The sequence below is a fragment of the Octopus bimaculoides genome, chromosome 8 (assembly GCF_001194135.2).
Source record: "Octopus bimaculoides isolate UCB-OBI-ISO-001 chromosome 8, ASM119413v2, whole genome shotgun sequence".
In the NCBI taxonomy this organism is placed as follows: Eukaryota; Metazoa; Mollusca; class Cephalopoda; order Octopoda; family Octopodidae; genus Octopus; species Octopus bimaculoides.
The window spans coordinates 6,001,961-6,008,608 of record NC_068988.1 but is presented as its reverse complement, the minus strand read 5'-3'; the positions used below and the strand labels follow the sequence as shown (position 1 = coordinate 6,008,608).

The window sequence follows — 6,648 nt, the reverse complement described above, 5'->3', positions numbered from 1 at the left end:
GTGTGTGTGCGTGCGAGTGTATGTTCACGTATGTGTGAGAGAGAGTGTGTGTGTGTGTGCGTTAGAGTCTGTGTGCGTTAGAGTCTGTGTGCGTGTGTGGATTTGTGTTTGTGGATTTGTGCGTGTGTGCTTGTGTGTGTGTACGTCCTACTACCGGCCAGACAACCGGTGTTAGTTTGATTACGTCTCCGTAACTAATCGGAAGTACCAGACGTTTGTTTGGGAGAAAGACCCTTCAATGCGGTGCTCCGGCATGGTCGCAGTCCAATGACCGAGACAAGGCAAAGCTAAGAGAAATCGCTGCAACGAATGCAAAACGAAAACGCTAAGGCTCACACGCCCCCTCATTCACACACACACACACACACACACACGTACATTGAGTTGCTTTGTTATTGGACAGATTACTTTCAACAAAAGAGAAAATAGACAAAGAAAACAAACAAGCAAAATAATGAACAATAACAAGAAAAATAAAAAAAGAAAACATTTCTCCTGCTCGAATTCGCATTTGCCCTGCTTTCACAACTCTTCGCTGTTTGTGAAGTGCACACATGCAATGGAGAAAAAAAAGAAAAGAAAGAAAGAAAGAAAGAAAGAAAGAAAGAAAAAAAGAAAGAAAGAAAGAGAAAGAAAGAAAGAAAGAAAGAAAAGAAAGAAAGAAAAAGAATACTGAAAATTGTGATGATGATGATGATGATGTTTATGATGATGAGGGTGATGATGATGCTACGACGACGGTGAGGACGACGACGATGATGATGACGATGATGATATCGGTGTGAATGGTGGTTGTGATCAAAATGGTGACGACGGTGATGACAACGATGATGATGATGATGATGATGATGATAGGAGTCTTTATACCTGGGATGGAAATCTTATAGAAACACATCCGAGAGCAGTTTGCACGGAAAAAAATAACAGAATCGTATTGTCTTATATGAGATAACATACAGCATACAAAATTATTTACAGGTGGAATCAAAAGAATTTATATGCGTAACGGATTCCTTCCTTGCAGAGAAATCGACAGAATGGTTGTTGTATCAGAGAAACAGCTTCTGCACGAATTTAATTAGATTTTTACCCTACAACAAGTAGGGGCTCTGTAACCGCTGAATAGACTGATTGAGAAAATGGTTGCGTAATTTTGTAAACGGACACTGAAAACGCGATCTGCACTAACAACTGTTATCAAAGGAACGTTCAAGTATTTCTACTAAATACTGGTATTCGTATGAAGTTGAGCAAACTCCAAAGAGAATTAGCGAAATTTCCAGCTCATATCACCCAGACCTTGCTGAGGAAACTGAAAGAAGCCCGTCGTATATATGTATGTGTGTATATATGTTTGTGTGTGTGTTTGTCTACTCGCCATCGCTTGACAACCGATGCTGGTGTGTTTACGTTCCCGTAACTTAACTGTTCGGCAAAAGAGACCGATAGAATAAGTCCTAGGCTTACAAGGAATAAGTCCTGGGGTCGATTTGTTTGACTAAAGGCAGTGCTCTAGCATGGCCACAGTAAACAAGTAAAAGAATAAAATGATAAAAGTATATATATACACATATATACACATATATATTTATATATATATGTATATATATATATATATATATATATACACACACATACATACACTCATTTATGTATACACATGTATATACATAATTATATATGTGAGTGTGTGAGGGCGGATGGTCTAGTGGTTGTGATGCTGCGGTCCCGGTCGTGAGGTCGTGGTTTCAATTCCTGAACAGGGTGTTGCGTTGTGTTCTCGAGTAACCCAATTCATGTCACGTTGCTAAGCGATCAGTTGGACACCTGACGAGTGTTACATCGCGCACCTTTTCAGACAACATCGATCTAATGGAGGGAGTGAGTTAATGTGCGCTACAATCGATCGTTCGATCACTAAAATCAAGTCATCTCTGTGCAGGTCGTTCACCAAGAAATTGAAGAACCGTCTTTCTCGGACTACGAGAGATTACCATCATATTTTTTTATCCTTTCACTTCTTTCAGTCATTTGACTGTGGTCATGCTGGAGCACAGCTTTTAGCCAAACAAATTGACCGCAGGACTTATTTTCTTTGTAATACAGTTCTATATTTAAGAGATGAGGAGTTATTTATATTATTTACAATCGATGGATATTTGTCCTCATCTTGTTTGTTGTTAATATTACGTTTCGGCTGATATACCCTCCAGCCTTCATCAGGTGTCCTGTGGGAATTTCGAACCTGGGTTCTCAATCCTAAGGTAGTTTTCGGGCATATGGCGTAGTGGTTAAGAGCACGGGCTACTAACCCCAACATTCCGAGCTAGATTCCAAGCAATGACCTGATGAAGAAGAAGAAGAAGAAGAAGAAGAAGAAGAAGAAGAAGAAGAAGAAGAAGAAGAAGAAGAAGCATCTTACTAAGTTGAGAGCACAGGTTTAGTGGTTAGACGGTTTGGCGTCTATTTTTAGCATACAAGGAATCTATATAGTGATTTTTCATATTGTTTATGTTTAAAAGAATTTACTAAATTTATTAATGCAGTTAGTTAAGCACGAAAATCGTCAGATAATCTAATTTTTCATCCTTTATTTATCTAAGACATGGCATTTAAAAAATGTAGACGTTCGGATTTAATTTTGCATTTTGCCTGTAAATAGTAACAGAGAGGGTAAGTATAGAATTATTTAAACTTTTCTGTTTTTAGTTTTATTTTCAGTGTTAAACACGTTTATTGCTCAATTCACTTCGCGTGTGTTCTTCGATTGTAATCTTTATCTATTATTATTATTATTCTTTTTTTTTTGTATATATCTTTTACATGCACGATTTTGTAGATATCTGTTCCACGTAAAATAATTAAATTTCTGCCCGGACTCAATATAAGTGTATCTTTATTATTATTTTTTTTTATTAAAAAAAAATTTTGTTGCTGATCAGATTCACGTAGATATCATCATCACGTTGCTCGCTTTCTGCATGTGTGCGCATATATATGCATAAGTGTGTGTGTATGTGTGTGTGAATGTATGTATATTTGCGTGTGTGCGCGTGTGTGTGTGTGCGCGTATGCATACGTGTGTATATATATATATATCTATATATATACACACCATACACACATACACACACACACACGTATTTCCCAAAGCTCTTACAGCTGTCCATGATAGTTTTCTTACAATTTTCAACAATTTAAATCACAAAAGAATTTTCTAGATATTTCATCATTCTTGTAAGGATGTTTTTATATTCGAAATATTTGTGCACTTGGGTATACTTGAATATCTCTTTATCTTTTATCCTTCAGTCTTTAGACTGCGGCCAGACTGGAGCACCACCTTGAACCCCTCGTCGAATAAATCGACACCAGTATCTTTTTTTTTTTCTTTTTTTCTGAAGTCCGGTGCTTATTCCGGGAACGGAAACACACCAGCACCGGTTGTCAAGAAGTAGTTAGAGATAAACACAGGCAGTAAGACACACATAAGACAGGATTCTTTCAGTTTCCGTCTATCAAATCCACCCACAACGCTATGGTCGGCTCGGAGCTATAGTAGAAACACTTGCCCAACGTACCACGCAGTGGGACCGAACCCGGAACCATGTGGCTGGGAAACAAACTTCTTACCACACAGCTACGCCTGTGCCTATATAAACGCAGAGAACACTCATATAAAATATGAATATGGAACATAAATTATTCAATTGTCCAGTGTATGATGTCCTTCTACGCATGCGCTCACAGCCTGTCCCAGAAAATTTGAATCTGTTCCTTATATCAATTGGACACGAGAAACGAATGAGCTTTTCGTGGATGCTCTTGCTGTCATAATAAAGTATACCCTCTGCATAAATGAGTATTGTGCCCTTGCTCGGACAATGGTCATTTATACTGGACATTTTCTATTTATACATAATGGCTATCAACTCCTTGACGTGTATGACCATTACTTACAAAAGCAATGCCTGCGCAGCATTTTCGGTCCCCTCAGGCGCATGGCTCGAAGGCGGCGAGCTGACAGAGTGGTTAGCACGCCGGGCGAAATGCGTAGTGGTATTTCGTCTTCACGTTCTGAGATCTAATTCCGCCGAGGTCGACTTTGCCTTTCATCCTTTCGAGATCGATTAAATAAGTACCAGTTGCGCACTGAGGTCGATATAGTCGACTTAATCCCTTTGTCTGTCCTTGTTTGTCCCCTCTATGTTTAGCCCCTTGTGGGCAATAAAGAAATAAGAAACGTTAGCATGCCGGGCGAAATGCTTAACGGTATTTCGTCTGTCTTTACGTTCTGAGATCTAATTCTGCAGAGGTCGACTTTGCCTTTCATCCTTTCGGGGTAAATAAATTAAATACTAGTTGCGTACTGGGTTCGTTCTAATCGACTGGCTCCCTCTCCCCAAATTTCGTATCTTGTACCTAGAGTAGAAACGAATAAGGCGCATGGCTCAGTGGTTAGAACACCGGGCTCACAAACACGAGGCAGTGAGTTCGAATCTCGAATCGGGCTGAGTTTTGTGTTCCTGAGCAAGACACTTTATTTCAGCACTAGAAATGAGTTGCGACATCACTGGTGCCAAGCAATATCAGCCTTTGCGTTTTTCTTGGTCAACATGGGTGGCGTGGAGTGAAGAGTCTGGTATGCATGGACGACTGCTGGCTGGTTTTCCATAAACAACTTTGCCCGGACTTATTCCTCGGTGGGTAACTTTTCAGGCGGGTAACTTTTCCCATGGTCATTTATGACCCAAGGTTTTTTTTTTTAGCCTTTAAGGTTTACACAACACCACACAGACCCTCACGACTCTATTGACATGATCCAGAGACAAGCAGGAGAATAATATCCAGCACCAATTTGTTTCCCAGGTTCAGAAATATGGGAGCGTCATGATCTGAAGTGCAAGCAAAAGATCTCCAAAATGTCCAATGTCACTCTTTTAATATTTTGTTTTTCTATCAGAATGACCTTCTCCTAAAGGCATACTTTAGCAAAAGCCGAAAAAAGTGGTGGAACTCAATCCTTGTGGTCCTCCGGCACGCCGGACAACGACCTGGAATTTCTGAGGGCCCATGCTACCGCTAAATAGTCATCGAACCTACACTAGATTCACTCGTCCTTTGGACAGGTCGTGCTTTTAGTCCTGTTGGGTTTCTAGCAACCCTCCTCACCTGGTTCTCTTGGTAGGTGTATCGGTTTAGTAGCCGACGACCAACCATGAATGTTATGTATTCATACATATATATACACACTATACTTACATATGTATGTATGCATGTACCTATCTATCTTTATCTCTAACTATCTATCTATCTATCTATCTATCTATCTATCTCTGTCTACGCTACACAGATACAAACACCCTCCCACACATGTATTATATGTATAACGAGTAACAGGCTACAAAATCACTCTAAATTTACTTAGTGCACTAATATGGTTCTCAGTACATTTTTTCTTTCATTGGGCCCAACGCGTGTGTGTGTGTGTATATGTTACTTGTACATGTATATATATATATATATATATATATATATATATATATATATATATATATATATATATATATATATATATATATATATATATATATATATATATATATATATATATATATATATATATATATATATATATATATATACATAAATACATATATATATATATGCATACATACATACATACATACATACATGCATGCATACATATTTGTGTGAATAAATATGGATTTCTTATTGTTTATTTAACAATTTCCGTTCGCCACAAATTAGAAGATCAAGCGATCGGGTTAATTGGTCAGACGACTTCACATAGCAGCAAACATTTATGTTTTTTGTGTTCCTGTTTTTCCAGGTGAATATGCATGCATACCCACGTTTCATTTTGTTAACAGATCGATATATCGACGGCATTGATCGGCTTTGTAAGCACATTACATTACACAAAGAACTATTGGCGATGCTACAGAATACAAAACATTCAAATGTACTCCATCAACAATTTTTATAACTTGATATGCTTTTTAAGGTAAAGTCGACCTCGACGGAATTTGAACTCAGAACATAAAGACAGACGAAATACCGGTAAGCATTTCGCCCGGCGTGCTAAAGTTTCTTTTCTACTCTCGGCACAAGGCCCGAAATTTCGATGAAGGGGTGGGGCCTGTCGATTAGATCGACTCCAGTACGCAACTGGTACTTAATTTATCGACCTCGAAAGGATGAAAGGTAAAGTCGACATCGGCGGAATTTGAACTCAGAACGTAACGGCAGATGAAATACCGCTAAGCATTTTGCCCGGCGTGCTAACCACTCTGCCAGCTCACCGCCTTCTGTATAAAACAATATCATAAACAAAATGAAACCCATCCACTCTTAAATGGAAGTAGCCTTTTTACCCTTTTTCACGTTTCAGTCATTTGACTGCGGTCATGCTGGAGCACCATCTTCAGTCGAACAAATCGACCCCAGGACTTGTTCTTTATAAGCCTAGTACTTATTCTATCGGTATGTTTTACCGAACCGCTATGTTTCGGGACGTAAACACATCAACATTGGTTGTCAAGTGCTGGTGGTGGTGATGGGGGGTACAAACACAGACACAAAGACACACACTCACAAATGTATACACACACACACACACACACA

At 38.9% G+C, this 6,648-nt stretch overlaps 1 protein-coding gene across 1 annotated transcript in view; it reads right to left on the bottom strand.

Moving 5' to 3' along the window:
* LOC106871605 (delta-type opioid receptor) overlaps positions 1–6,648 on the bottom strand; it is a 129,951-nt gene that overhangs the window by 1,694 nt on the left and 121,609 nt on the right. The gene's annotated exons all lie outside the window — the stretch shown is intronic.